The sequence below is a fragment of the Aegilops tauschii genome, chromosome 4 (assembly GCF_002575655.3).
Source record: "Aegilops tauschii subsp. strangulata cultivar AL8/78 chromosome 4, Aet v6.0, whole genome shotgun sequence".
In the NCBI taxonomy this organism is placed as follows: domain Eukaryota; kingdom Viridiplantae; phylum Streptophyta; class Magnoliopsida; order Poales; family Poaceae; genus Aegilops; species Aegilops tauschii.
In genome coordinates, this window is record NC_053038.3 from 319,004,232 (window position 1) to 319,019,336 (window position 15,105).

The 15,105-nt window shown below is 42.1% G+C and overlaps 1 long non-coding RNA gene across 2 annotated transcripts; it reads left to right on the forward strand.

The window, feature by feature from the left end:
- The first annotated feature begins 841 nt into the window (after positions 1-841).
- LOC109762519 (uncharacterized) lies at positions 842-4,616 on the forward strand. Of its 2 annotated transcripts, XR_006662680.2 has the most exons (5): positions 842-962; positions 1,061-1,249; positions 1,803-1,924; positions 2,706-2,770; positions 4,104-4,616. It is a non-coding gene; the product is annotated as an uncharacterized lncRNA (long non-coding RNA). The 2 variants fall into 2 exon arrangements; XR_002232747.4 differs by having other exon boundaries at positions 870-1,249.
- Positions 4,617-15,105: the final 10,489 nt, after the last annotated feature.

Consider the following 15,105-nt stretch of genomic DNA (forward strand, 5'->3'; position numbering starts at 1 on the left):
TATCATGCATGCATATCATGGAAATGCAAGTAGACATAAACACAACACAACATTGATATGCACGTGATGCAAACATTTGATGGCTAAAAGGAATATGACAAGAAGCACAAATGCAATATGACAAGGTAAGCATGACAATGAAATGAGTAGACCAACATAACAAAGCAAAATGAGACCAAAAGATGGAACCCCGAAAAGAATTGGATGGAGATCAACATGGATATATTGCCAAATATGGAAGTTTTACATCTGGGGTGTTACATGTGCATGCACGTTAATATGATTTTTTTTAACCTATACACGTTAATATGTTATACGACCCTAAAAAAATATGTTATACATGGAAACTTTTAAGTGTTAGACATTATTGTTTTGATCGAACATGTAAATAACATTGTTTTGTCCGCCCGCACAATTGCACTGCTAGAATGGATATATTTTATATTTTTAATAAATGTTATTTTTCTATTTTGCATAACCGCATGGACTTGCATTTTTTATGACATTGTATGGAAGATCTTCATATGCAGTCTTCCTCTTCATATGATTCTTTGTGTTTCAGTTATCTCCACCTATTATTTTAGTTTGGCGGCATTTATTTTGTGCGATTGCCCAACAATCCATCATGGAATACTGAATTCCGTAGCTTCTTTGCTTTTAAAAAAATTCTGAAACTAATTTCCCACCGTATATTGAATAGCTAATTTACCCAATTGTGTAACAAATGAAATGGACATCTAATATATAGGAGTGAATAAATGAAATGGAATATGTTTAATGGTATTCTTTTCACTTCATGTAAGCTACAGCCGACCATCCCACCCGGAAAAAATGCTAGAAAGTGCCTTTCGTGTCTTCCAGGCGGCCGCTCGTAGGACGTCTAGAGAGCAGTCCGTGACAGATGGGATTGGGGGAAGCGGTGTTAAGTCTCACACTTTTTTTATCCATTTTGCATCGCTACGGTTGTACCATTCATCCCTTTTCCCATTCTTGCTCTCCTCCCATTCCTTTTTCTCTGTTCCTTCCCTGATCTAGGGATTCATCCACAATTCGTTGCTAGATCCTGCCAAGGAAGGAGGACGGGGTGAGAAGAGGTATTTAAGGCGGAGTGTGGTGGTTGAAGGCTCTCGGCGGCGGCATGTCCTCCAGCTCGACCGCACGTGCCTACTCCTCGCTGCCGCCGTCAATTGGATGGCCTCATGGCCGTGGAGTTCGACCTCCTTGAACCTCTGTGGTGGCTCTCCTCCAGGTAATCTCTCCTCTTCCCCTCCTTCTCCCTTCCCAGATGCTTGGTCTGCTAGGTTCCAGCAATTGCGTCGATTTTGGATTCTTTATGAGAAATTGTCTCGTGGTCTCCTGTTATCCCCTTGCTGCAGCTCGTGGAGATATTTTTTTATTAGTGAGGCTGATGGTGTCCTGACGATAAAGCTCGTACATTATGTTCTTGTTCTGGTAAACTATATAATTCAGTCGATAAGCTCAGTACATTCTGCTGTTGTTCATTTAAGGACCATTTCTAGGATATAAATTATAGAATTATTTTACTTGCCATTGATGTGCCTTGCGTTTCTTTAGGGAATTGAACTTACACAATTTTTCCAGTTGACATTCTGCCCAACTTTGATTGACTATTCAGCACATCCTATAGCAAAAAGTGTTCAATATTTCATTGTCTTGTATACTACTTATAACACCTATATTTTTCCAATATTTCATTATCTTGCTAACATGTATATATGTGAAAGCAGTGTTAGGAAATTGTAATCTACCTTACCATTTGATTGGTCTCTTTACATTTGTAGAGAGTCCATAGGTGGAGGCAAGTTGTGGGCTTCCTAGTTGCTACTGCTGCCAGCTTCCACCTATGTAATGTGCTTCAACTCTGCATGATTCCTACTTCCCGCACACCGACTGATCTTCACAGGTATGCTTCCCCCCTTTAGTAGTTGGATAAAAGTGTATTCTTTCTATTTGTTGTTGCCATATATTAGCAAGTTATATTAATGATACATGTATTTAACACAAAGGAAGAAGGTTTGCATGTATTAACTGAATTCGGTTATTATGTGTTAATTGATATGCAATAGATTTTCGCATTTGTTGTGGGCAATGTCTTACTGGAGTTTTTCTCGTTGTTCTCTTCATCTGAAAAGGCTGTAGTATAGAAGCGCCGTTATCGAGAACATAAAAATCAGTAAACATAAATTGTTTGCTAGGCACTTCTGAATACTATGCCAACATTTGACCTTTATGTAATAAGTGTCCTACATATATTGGTCAATGTCAAGTATTCTCTCTCTATCTCAGATTCTCAGTAAATATAAATGGTTAGCTTGGTGCTTCTCAGATTTTCTATCCAATGAGTTCAGCAATTTTTCATTACCACCGTTATTAGTGAAGAGTAAATGTAATATGGAAGATCTTGTTCAAATTAGTAGAATATGCTTACCATGTGTTATTATTCTAGATATGTACAACAATTGTTGCGGCAATACTTGTATGTTTGCTTTGTAGTTAGTTTGTGCCAATCACAACACGACCATTAGAATATTATCGTGTAATAGATTATTATAGCTATTGCCGTGAATAGCAAAATCCTAAAAAAACACCCAAAAACTATAAGTTTGCCACCCCAAGAAGTTGAGATACATAAACAATTCAGATAAGGTTCCATTATAACTGATATGACTCAATTGTCACTACAGGTCTAAGAGTATCGTTTTCGTCAAGAAGTGGTGATATCATATCTTAGAAGAAGTACCTCATTCCAGTAAGTTCTTGTAATGTTCTCATTTTGTAAAATATATCTAGTCTCCTTGTGTACTGTTATCAATCTCGACCATTTTTGGTAAAGTTTCTTCTGCTGAGTATAGAGTTAGTGAAGTAAATTATTATGTTACATTGGTGAATAAACATGAGGCACGATTCATTTGTTGAGAAATAATAAAAGATAGTGTTCCATACCTGGAAGGAAGTTCTTGAGTCTTGGCTATGTGTAGATCTGTATGTATGTATTCTTATAGCATTGGTTGACATTATGCACAACCCTATTAAATTAATGAACAAATCTATTATATTTTTTTTTTGCAAATTACAGAAGGACTTGTAACATTATTGGACTTACTGTTTGAAGTTCTATAGAGTTGTGTAGGCTACAATCACTACATCCTCATTTGAAAAATAAGCAAACATTCCCCATAGTCTAGCTCTGGTTAAATCACCCCTAAAGAGGTCAAGATGAAAAAGTGTCTTAGCTGCAATGGTGTATGTCCAATTAAGGTTTCAGTAATGGGTATTCATTATGCACTTGCTCTACTATTAGAAGCAGTCTTGTGGTAATATGAAGTTTGTAAATTCCTTTTTGGTATTCTTGATTCCACATGCCTCATTTGTGTGAATAAGCCAATGACATGCAAATTTGGAGATCATTAGAAATATTAATTAGATTATTTTAAACTTTGAGAGTATAGACATACCTGAGCGTTGTTTAACTTCATCTCCCTGTTTTTGTATCGTGTCCTCGGTGGCAAACTTGGAGTTTGTAATCTGGAAAACATTCTGATAGTCCTTTCACCCCATTTACCTTTGTATTGTATGCAGAAACAAATTAATTTCATTTCACATTGGGTGATACTTTATGGATTCCATAACCTTGAAAGTACTATATGCATAAATAGATTTCTCATTTTCTTCCATCAGTATAATTGTATCAAATTCCTTGGACCGTAGCATGATGTTCTCAATGTTGATAGTAACATGAATTGTTTTTCCATGTCAAAGAAAACAAAATATAACTAGCAATTGTTTGTTTAAAATAGTAGAACAATCTGCAATTGACTATTTTTAATGAATAATCATTTTCATCCATCAAAATCATTTCGAGGCTAATGAGCTGATCGGTTGTACGATTGAGGGGATCCCACATTCTCAGTACTTTCACTTGAATGTTCTAGCTTGTCATGTTGTTGGTGACCACTAAGCTTCTTGCGCACCATAGGTTTTTTGGCTGCAAAAAGATTCGGAAATTATTAGTCAGCTACCTACGCAGCTTTTATCCTGATAAGTGAATTAATTAATAATATTGATGAACCCTGATGATTAAGGTGAGAGGCAGCTCAGAAGATCTGTCCTGACTTCATCGGGCGTCAAGTTGCAGTCACAGTTTTGGCTATTTTTGATGTTTGTCTCGCATCCTAGAACCGGCAGTCTTCAATTTTGCTGGTGGTGCTCTGGCCGGGTAGCAGATTTCTGAAGACTTCGATTTTGTTGGTGGTGCTCAGGTTGGGTAGCAGATTTGCAGACTTCGATTTTGTGCTCTATTCAGGTAGCAGATTTGTTCTGCAGTCTTTGGTTTTGTTGGTGGTGCTCTGGCCGGGTAGCAGATTTCTGAAGACGACTTCAATTTCGTTGGTGGTGCTCAGGTTGGGTAGCAGTTTTGCAGACTTTGGTTTTATCCAGAACTGGAATTTAGAATCTTGGGCGTGTGTTGGATGTGGCCAGCGGGGTGCCCTATATTATGTTGTCTTGGTCGACTCAATGTCTGGGTTTCTTTTTATCAAGACTTATGGAGTTCTATGAGTCCGATTAGAATTATCCCTGTCTCTCCTTTTTTGGCATGTACGTGCCCGATTTGGAATAAGTGCACGTCAGGTTCTGTATCTTTTATTACGTGATTATGGCTAAACGTGTCATATGCAAGATCGAGCGTACATGGTCTGGACTGTTCTTTACTTTTACGTGGTCTGGTGCATACGCATAGACGTGACAACGTGTAGGTCCAGTAAGCTGATAATACATATTAGCATGTTACGGAAAATCTTTTACTCAGCCGTTTTTATTCAAATCAAACGGCTCGAACAATATTAACATATGTGGATAAATGTGATGCCTTGTTTGTCTCTTGTTTTAATTATATAATAGATTATTTTGAGAGAAGAAAATTTTTATGCTCATGTTCTTCACTTAGATTTGTTTGAGCTATCAAAAACAATATATGAAATTAGTCCCAAAGTGATAGATATTCAAGAGGGATATAATTGAAAAACTTTCATGAAGATCATTGGACAAAATAAACTTGATTCCTTGTGGTTTTGCGATATGTCCGTATAATATGTGAGTCATGTTGGTGAGTAATTGTGCTTTTGTAAGAATATTGGTGTTAAGGTTTGTGATTTCCTATGCAAGCACGAAAATCAATAGTCATGCAATGAAACTACATCCTACTTGTGGTGCATTATTCGGTGTTAGTTATGCTTAATGCTCGCTTATGAGATTTTTCGTTTCTTGGTTGGATGCTTCTCAATTTTTTGCTAGCCTTCATTTTGCACTAAGTATGATCACTACTTGTGCATTCAAAATCCTTAAACCCATTTTTGCCATATGAGTCCACTATACCTATCTATATGTGGTATTCTTTTGCCGTTCTAAGCAAATTTTTGTATGCCATCTTTAATTTTAAAAATAAACTTTTCTTTTGTGTGCTCGTACCGCTCATGAAACGGTAGGGGGTGGCTGATATATTTTCATGCTAGATGTGTTATTCTCAAGATGAGTGTTTATTCACTTGTCATTGCACGAGAGTACGACAAAGGTATTAGGGAGGCCTAGTCCCGAAATGAAAAATGAATTTACTTTATGTTGTCAAATAATAAATTCCTTGAAAAGTGTTGGTATGGCCGGCACCCGTGGATACGGTTAGCCATGGAAAGTGAAAGTATGGTCGAAAAAGGAATACACTTTATTTTCTGTTTGGAAACCGCCTATGATACATCTAGCATGGAAAGTATTGGAAACTACTCGATCGTTTTCATTGACAGGAAAAGTGTGCCATCCAAAATGTTTTATCTCTATCTTTTTCGCTTTGAGCTTTGGCACCTCTACAAATCCCTACTACCCTCTGCGAACTGCCTTTCTATTACTTTATGCAATTTTTATTTTTATTTGAGTCTCCATTTTCTCTAATAAAGCACCAACTAAGGGGCACTATGATCGTACTTGAGCATTGGGTATAGCTAATATGCGAGTGTGTTTCATGAATGGATCAGTGATTGAGCATAATGGGCTAGGGATAACTTGCTTTAGTATTGATATTTCGAAAGACACGGTTGCTTCTTGATATGTTTGAGTATTGAAATCTTCGTGTCAAAACTAGACTATTGCTTTGAATCATATAGAGGTCCAAATGTCCATGCTACGAAGAAAAGAATATGTGATGAACATGTTAGGCAGCATTCCACATAAAAAATTCTGTTTTTATCATTTATCTACTCGAGGTCGAGCAGGAATTAAGCTTGGGGATGCTGATACGTCTCCAGCGTATCTATAATTTTTGATTGTTCCATGCTGTTATATTATCAATCTTGGATGTTTACAATCATTTTATAGCAACTTTATATCATTTTTTGGGACTAACCTATTGACATACCGCCCAGTGCTAATTGTTGTTTTTTGCTTGTTTTTTACTTCATAGAAAATCAATACCAAATGGAGTCCAAACGCAGCGAAACTTTTTGGTGATTTTTTCTGGACCAGAAGATACACTATGGGCCAAGAAAGTACCTACGGGGGGCTCCGAGGGGAGCACAACCCACCAGGGCGCGCCTGGGGGCCCAAGCGCGCCCATGTGGGTTGTGTCCACCTCGGTGGCCTCCCGTACCGCCTCTTTGCTCTATAAATACCCCAATATTTCAGAAACTCTATGGGAGTCGACGAAAATCAATTCCAGCCGCCACAAGTTCCAGAAACCATAGATCCAATCTAGACACCATCACGGAGGGGTTCATCATCCTCATTGGTGCCTCTCCGATGATGCGTGAGTAGCTCATTGTAGACCTACGGGTCCGTAGTTAGTAGCTAGATGGCTCTCCCTCTCTCTTTTTATTCTCAATACAATGGTCTCTTGGAGATCTATTTGATGTAACTCTTGGGATCCGATGAACTTTGAGTTTATGATTAGATCTATGTTTTTATCCATGAAACTTATTTGAGTCTTTTGATCTCTTATATGCATGATTACTTATAGCCTCGTATTTCTTCTTCGAATCTTTGGTTTAGTTAGGCCAACTAGATCGATTTTTCTTGCCATGGGAAGAGGTGCTTTGTGATGGGTTCGATCTTACGGTGCTTGATCCCAGTGATAGAAGGGGAACCGACACATATGTATCATCGCTATTAAGGGTAACAAGATGGGGTCTATTTCAACATAAATAGATCTTGTCTACATCGTGTCATCATTCTTATTGCATCACTCTATTTCTCCATGAACTTAATACACTAGATGCATGCTGGATAGTGGTCGATGTGTGGAGTAATAGTAGTAGATTCAGGCAGGAGTCGGTCTACTAATCTTGGACGTGATGCCTATATAATGATCATTGCCTGGATATCGTCATGATTATTTGAATTTCTATCAATTGCCCAACAGTAATTTGTTTACTCACCGTATGCTATTTTTCTTGAGAGAAGCCACTTGTGAAATCTACGGCCCCCTGGTCTCTTCTTTATTATATTTGCCTTCGTGATCTATTTGTATTTGTTTTTATTTTTAGATCTATTAATCCAAAAATACAAAAATACCTTGCGGCAACTTATTATTATTTATTTTATCTCGCGTTCCCGCGAGATCTATTTATCCAATCTACTATAATTTTATCTATCTTTTTACCCATGAGGGATTGAAAACCCCTCTCTTACGTCGGGTTGCAAGTATTTGTTCTTCGTGTGCAGGAGTTGTTTGCGTGGTGTTGCGTGGTTCTCCTACTGGTTCGATAACCTTGATCTCATCACTGAGGGAAATACCTACCGTAGCTGTGCTGCATCATCCCTTCCTCTTTGAGGAAATACCGACGTAGTTCAAGCCGCATCACTAGCCCAGTTTTTTTTGTTCTTTTGCAGAATACCCAACCGGGGCCTACTTGCTTTGTCAGCCCTGCTGGACTGCAAATCTTTCAAGATGAGGAGAGTTTCATTCGGCTTGCCCAGAAAATGGGCTATCAGTAATGACAAATGGGATGTACATTTTTAAAACACATCAAACCGGCAATTAGTTTCAAATTTCTTTTTTTTCATTTCAAGATTTTAAATTCCATTGATTTTATATTGATATACATTTATTTTTCACATTAGTTTGAATGTGACTCGAAATTTCGGGATTAAAAATAGTTGGGACCGCACCGAAATATGCAAAATTTCGTATAATTTTTTAACCGTGGCCACAATATGGGCTATAATGCTAACAAAAAGAATATGGGCTCTAAAAAAATCCTTAAGAATTAGAAAATGGGCTGTAAATTATTAGAAATAATGGAAGATGGGGTGTATGCTGTTTTCCACAGATTTGAGGCTGACTTGGGCGCCTACTATAGGTTGATGCGTACGCTTTCCTAAAAAAAGATTGACGCACACGCAATGCCGTCTCAACTTAGTCAACACACGAGAGCAGTGACTATTGGATGTCCATCCAACGACTGTCATGTTTCTTCAATCTCTGCTCTTCTTGCTCCAGCCACTCAAACAAGCGCTGGTGGGACTGCCTGCTCCCTCCTCCCGCGGTCGGCTGTGCTGCCGCGCAGGCCTCACCTCCCCGCCGTACTCCCATCGCTAGCCTAGCCATCCCTGTACTCACCCAGACCTCCTGTGATTCTCCGGCGACGACAGCCTCACACTGCAGCCGAAGTAGTAAACCCTCATACTCCCCTTCGCATGGGAAACAACTGTCGAGTCTTCCCCGGCTCCTGGTCATTCCCTTCCTAGGCCTCGCCGTCGTCCCCGCCTTGGTGCTCTCGATGTGGCGTGGTCAACATGGTCAAGGAACGACTTTCATTGGAAGAGGACTGTACGTACAGAGGCTGACAGCTGGGTCCATGGCCGTAGCAAGGAAGTGCCTCCTTATTACGCGCAAAATAATGATTCCTCCACCTGACAGCGGGGACCCACCGGAAGAGCCTCTGTATTTCATGAAAAAAACATTCCCCCGCCGATAGCTCAAACCCACCAGCTATATCTTCGCACGCAAGGAAGTGCCTCCTTATTACGCACAAAAAATGAATACCCCAGCTGCTAGGTGGGACCCACCATATTTGAAGTCTGACTTGTGGGCCTACTAAGTTGATACGTATGCAGGGCTTTGTCAACTTAGTCAATATAAATGATTGTAGCTACGGTGACCGTACGATGTCCATCCAAGGACTGTCGTGCTTCTTCAACCTCTGGTCTTCTTACTCCAGCCGTCCAAACCATCGCAGGTCGTGTTGCCTGCTCCTGCCTCCCGTGGCTGGTTGTGCTGCCACGGAGGCCTCACCGCCCCATCCTATTTCAACCTCTGGCCAGGCTATCCCTCTCACCCACAAGCCCTGTTATTCTGCGGTGACGGCAGCCTCACACCACAGCCGAACAAGTCAACCCTCGTACTCCTCTCCGCCTGGGCATCCACTGCCGCGTCTTCCCTGGCTCCGCGTCGTGCCCTTCCTAGGCCTCGCCGTCGTCCACCGCCTTGGTGCTCTCGGTGCGGCACGGTCAACGTGGTCAAGGAACGACTTCAATCGGAAGAGGACTGTACGTGGAGAGGCCGACAGTTGGGTCCACGGCTGCAGCAAGGAAGTGCCTCCTATTACGCGTAAAATAATTATTCCTCCACCACGCAGCAGGGACCCACCGGAAGGGACTCTGTATTTTGGAAAAAACGTTTCACCCCTAACAGCTAGGACCCACCAGCTGCACAAGCAAGGAAGTGCGTCCATACTACGGGCAAAAAAAAGATTCTTTCCCCTGGCAGCTGGGACCCACCAGCTATATCTTCACACGCAAGGAACCGCTGGGACTCACCCGGTCGAAGCGTACGTACATTGTCTGTCTTGTCGCGAACGTATATGTACATACTGGTCGATCGGTCTCTTTGCAGCGATGAACTGTGGCCGAATAAGGACCGGCACGTGTCGTAGTAGAGGCGCGGACGTACCATGTCATGGAGTCCCGTCTATATCGTGTACACGTACGTACAGCCACACTGCAAGAAAGTAAATACAGCTACATACATACATACGGGCAGGGTCTCGAACGCGTACAGCGACGTCGTCCTGTTCATCCGAAGCCAACCGGCTGGGTCGCAACGGAGGAAACATCGGCGTGTTCATCGGGAGGCAACCGACTGGGTCGGAATACGTCGTGTTCATCGGGAGCCAACGGGCTTGGACGGAACAGCCAAAACGAGGTCTGGTGTACCGTAGAACGGAGGAAACATGCCTTCTGTTCGACCACGTACGGTTGAAACAGGGTCCTGTTCATTGGGAAGGGTCTGGCGTACCGCAAAACGGAGGAAACAGACTTCTGTTCCAGTGCCTACAGTCGAAACAGGGTCCTGTTGATCAGGAGGGGTGTGGCGTACCGCAAAATGGAGGAAACATACTTTTGTTGGAGCGCCTACGGTCGAAACGGGGTCCCGTTCATCCACCGTCTACTGCCTCATTCCAGTCTCCACGGGCTACTATTCATCCACCGGTGACCTCCTGCAGCCTCCACGGGCTACTGTTGATCCAGCCTCCACCGGCTACTGTTCATAGAGCCTCCACGGGGTCCTGTTCATCCACCCCAACCGGCTGGGGTGCGGCGGCCTCCTCGGGGTCCTGTTCATCCCGCGGCAACGGCCTACTACCACGGGGTCATGTTCATCCAACCCCAAACGGGTGCTGTTCATCCACAGCCAACCAACCGGCTCGACTCACCACGTCTCGACTCATTCTACGTACCGCGCACACGGAAGCAACGGTCATTGTTCATCGAGAGGCAACCCAACACCGGCTAGCTACATCTCGCACGGGGGCTCAATCAGCTTCAGTAAGCAGCAGCTAGGATCGATCGCTTGGGTTCGGTTAGCAGCTGCTGCAAAGGAATCGCTTGGGTTCAGTCAGTAGCGATTGAATCGCTCGGGTTCAGTTATTAGCCAAGGGATTGATCGCTCGGGTTCAGTAACGTAGCTAGCGCAATCGCTCGGGTTCAGTAAGCGAACGCTTCGCTCCAGTTCAGTTAGATCCCAACGCCTCGCACACACACGTGTATGTATGCGAGAGAAAACGCGCAAACCTCCGTGCATCGCTCGGCCCCGACCACCCACCGTAACCGGGAACTCCCCGATATTTTCCTCGCCCTCGCTTCTACCATGATTTTTTCTGTCATGGACAACCCAAAGTTTGTCATGCAGCTGCGTCTCCAGCCCTCCCAGGACGAAAATCCCATTTTCTGTCATGAGTTTTTGTCATAGAAGTAGGAGCCCACCATATCTATGATGATACCGGGTTTTGTCACAATTATCGTCATAGAAGTGTCATAAGCATGACATAATTTTTTTCGTTCAGCCCAAAATGTCGGATGTCTTTTTTGTAGTGATATGATATAAACCCCATCTTTTTATCCTTGATGGCAACAATACAATACGTGCCTCGCTACCCCTTCTGTTACTGAGTGAGGCACCGCAAGATTGAACCCAAAACTAAGAACCTCTCCCATTGCACGAAAAACCAATCTAGTTGGCCTAACCAAAGCGATAGTTCAAAGAGAAATACAATGATATCTTAATCATGCTTAAAAGATTTCAGAGAAGACTCAAACAATATTCATAGATAATCTGATCATAAATCCACAATTCATCGGATCTCGACAAACACACCGCAAAAGAATATTTCATCGGATAGAACTCCATGAACATCGAGGAGAACATTGTATTGAAGATCAAAGAGAGATAAGAAGCCATCTAGCTACTAGCTATGGACCCGTAGTTCTGTGGTAAACTACTCACGCTTCACGGAAGGGCAACAAGGTTGATGTAGAGGCCCTCCATGATCGAATCCCCCTCCGATAGGGTGCCGGAAAAGGCCCCAAGATAGGATCTCACAGGAACAGAGGCGTGCGGCGGTGGAAAAGTATTTTCGTGGATGCTTCTGATGTTGGGGGAATATTTTGGAATTCATAGTGCAAAGATTAGGGTTGGGGGACTCCCGAGGGGCCCACAAGCCTGCGGAGCGCCCCCCCCCTAGGGCGCGCCTTGAGGGCTTGTGGACTCCTCATGAGTCTTATGACCCCCTCCCCAACTCTTCTGGGTGTCTTCTAGTCCAAGAAAAATCATCGCAAAAGTTTTATTCGGTTTGGACTCCGTTTGATATTCCTTTTCTATAAAACTCAAAAGCAAGGAAAAAACAGAAACTGGCACTGGGCTCTAGGTTAATATGTTAGTCCAAAAAAAATATAAAATAGCATATTAATGCATATAAAACATCCAAAACAGATAAGGTAATAGCATGGAACAATAAAAAATTATAGATACGTTGGAGGCGTATCAAGCGCTCTTGGTAAGTGGAAATTGGTAAGGAAAAATTATTACTACATGCTGAAATTTATTGTCACTTGTTACTATGGAAAACCATCCTTTGAGGGGTTTGTTCGGGGTATCTTAACCTCGACCGGAAACTCAAAGAGTTGCCCCTCAACCTACTGCACCTACTGAAAATATTGGCTATGAAATTCCTTCGGGTATGATAGAACAACTGCTAGCTAATCCTTATGCAGGAAATGGAACAGAACATCCTGATATGCATCTAATAAATGTGGATGAAATGTGTGGATTATTTAAGCTTGCAGGTTTACCCAAAGATGAAGTTAATAAGAAGGTTTTCCCTTTATCTTTGAAGGGAAAAGCATTGACATGGTATAGGCTATGCAATGATATTTGTTCTTGGAACTGGAATCGATTGAAATTGGAATTTCACCAAAAAAATATCTTATGCATCTAGTTCATCGTGATCAGAATTATATATATAATTTTTGGCCTCGTGAAGGAGAAAATATTGCTCTAGCTCTGGGGAGACTTAAGTCAATGTTATATTCATTCCCCAATAATGAGCTCCCGAGAGAAATTGTTATTTAGAAATTTTATGCTCGGCTTTCTTGTGATGATCAATCCATGCTCGATACTTCTTGTACTGGTTCTTATATGAAGAAGACTATTGAATTCAAGTGGGATCTTTTAGAAAGAATTAACCGCAACTCTGAAGATTGGGAACTCGATGAAGGTAAGGAGTCAGGTATTAAGCTGAAGTATGATTGTGTTAAATCATTTATGAATACCGATGCTTTTCACAAGTTTAGCACTAAATATGGACTTGACTCCGAGATAGTAGCCTCTTTTTGTGAATCATTTGCTACTCATGTTGATCTCCCTAAGGAGAAGTGGTTTAAATATCATCCCCCTATTAAAGAAGAAATTAAAGAACCGGTTAAAGCTAAAGATGAAACTATCAGTTAAAATGTTGATCCAGTTATGTCTACATTTTGAAAAACCACCTTTGCCTGTTAGGATAAAGGAACATGCTAAGGTATCAACTGCGGTTCACAAACGTAATATCAAAGCACCTAAACCCTCTGAGCAAATCAAAGTAGAACCTACTGTTGCTATGGTTAAAGATCTCCTGGTAGAAAATATTGATGGGCATGTTATTTATTTCTGTGATGAAGCTGCTAGAATTGCTAAACCCGATGAAAAAGATAAGCATAGACCTGTTGTTGGAATGCCTGTTGTCTCAGTTAAAATAGGAGATCATTGGTTATCATGGTTTACGTGATGTGGGTGCTAGTGTGAGTGGTTATTCCTTTTACCTTATACCAAGAAATTATGAATGACATAGCACGCGCTGAAATAGAAGACGTAGATGTTACTATTAAACTTGCTAATGGAGATACCATCACACTGCTAGGGATTTTTAGAGATGTTGAAGTCTTGTGTGGGAAAATAAAATACCCTACTGATTTTCTAATTCTTGGTTCCCCACAGGATGACTTTTGTCCCATTATTTTTGGCAGACCTTTCTTGAACACTGTTAATGCTAAAGTAGATTGTGAGAAAGAAAATGTCAGTTTTAGTTTCGTAGACAACCTCATAAGAAAGAATTACCTAGTAAGGATGAAATAATTGGTCTTGCTTCTATTGTTGTGTCTCCTACTGATCCACTAGAACAATATTTGCTAGACCATGAAAATGACATGCAGTTGCGAGAAAGAAATGAAATAGTTAAAATTTTCTTTGAGCAACAACCGCTCCTTAAACACCATTTGCCTATTGAAACTCTAGGAGGTCCTCCTCCACCTAAAGGTGATCCTGCGTTTGAATTAAAGCAATTGCCAGACACTTTGAAGTATGTTTATCTTGATGAGAAAAAGATATATCATGTTATTATTAGTGCTAACCTTTCAGAACATGAAGAAGAAATATTATTGAAAATTCTGAAGAAGCACCGAGCTGCTATTGGATATACTCTTGATGATCTTAAGGGCATTGGCCCTACTCTATGTCAGCATAAGATTAATATGGAACCTGATGCTAAACCCATTGTTGATCACCAACGGTGTCTGAATCCTAAGATGAAAGAAGTGGTTAGAACTGAAATACTAAAGCTTCAGGAAGCAAGTATAATCTGTCGGTGTTCTGGGAACCAGGGTACCTAGATCTGCGTGCCTGCAGCCCACAGCGTGGCTCCCTCGACGGCATGGTACGGCCCAGCTACAAGACCGCCATGACAAGACCCTCGCGAGGGCCCTGGCCTCGCGAGGCGGATGACGCGAAGATCTCCTAAGGGGGCGGCCTCCCCAGGTGGCCTCCCGGGGAGCGAAGATTTCTATGCAGGTACCCAGCCTCACGAGGCTGCGATGACGTGAGCCCAGTCGACCATGGCCACGCTAGCGCCAGCAGGCGCAGCGGAGATAGTTTCCCTTTCGGTGCTAAGAGAGCAAGGACAAGCACGGGTTCCCGAGGAATCCCCCAAAGGTTTCCATTCCAGTGCTACAAGACCAAGACCACGAGCTCGGCAGGACGGATGTGATCGCAGAGCCCACCACTGCGTCACGACCAGAAGCTTTGCAGGTGAAGACCACCTTTCGTTAGGATTAGATATACTTCTTGTCCTCTTTCAAATTGGCCACTGTAGGATCCCTTCCCGCCTAAGTTTGAGGGACGAGGACCGAGGCCACTATAAATATAGGTTAGCCACCACCGTAGAGAGGGTTCGACCCGGATCAGATCCTTTCCACCCTCGCCACTATAGCCCTCGAGATGTTGTTCATCCT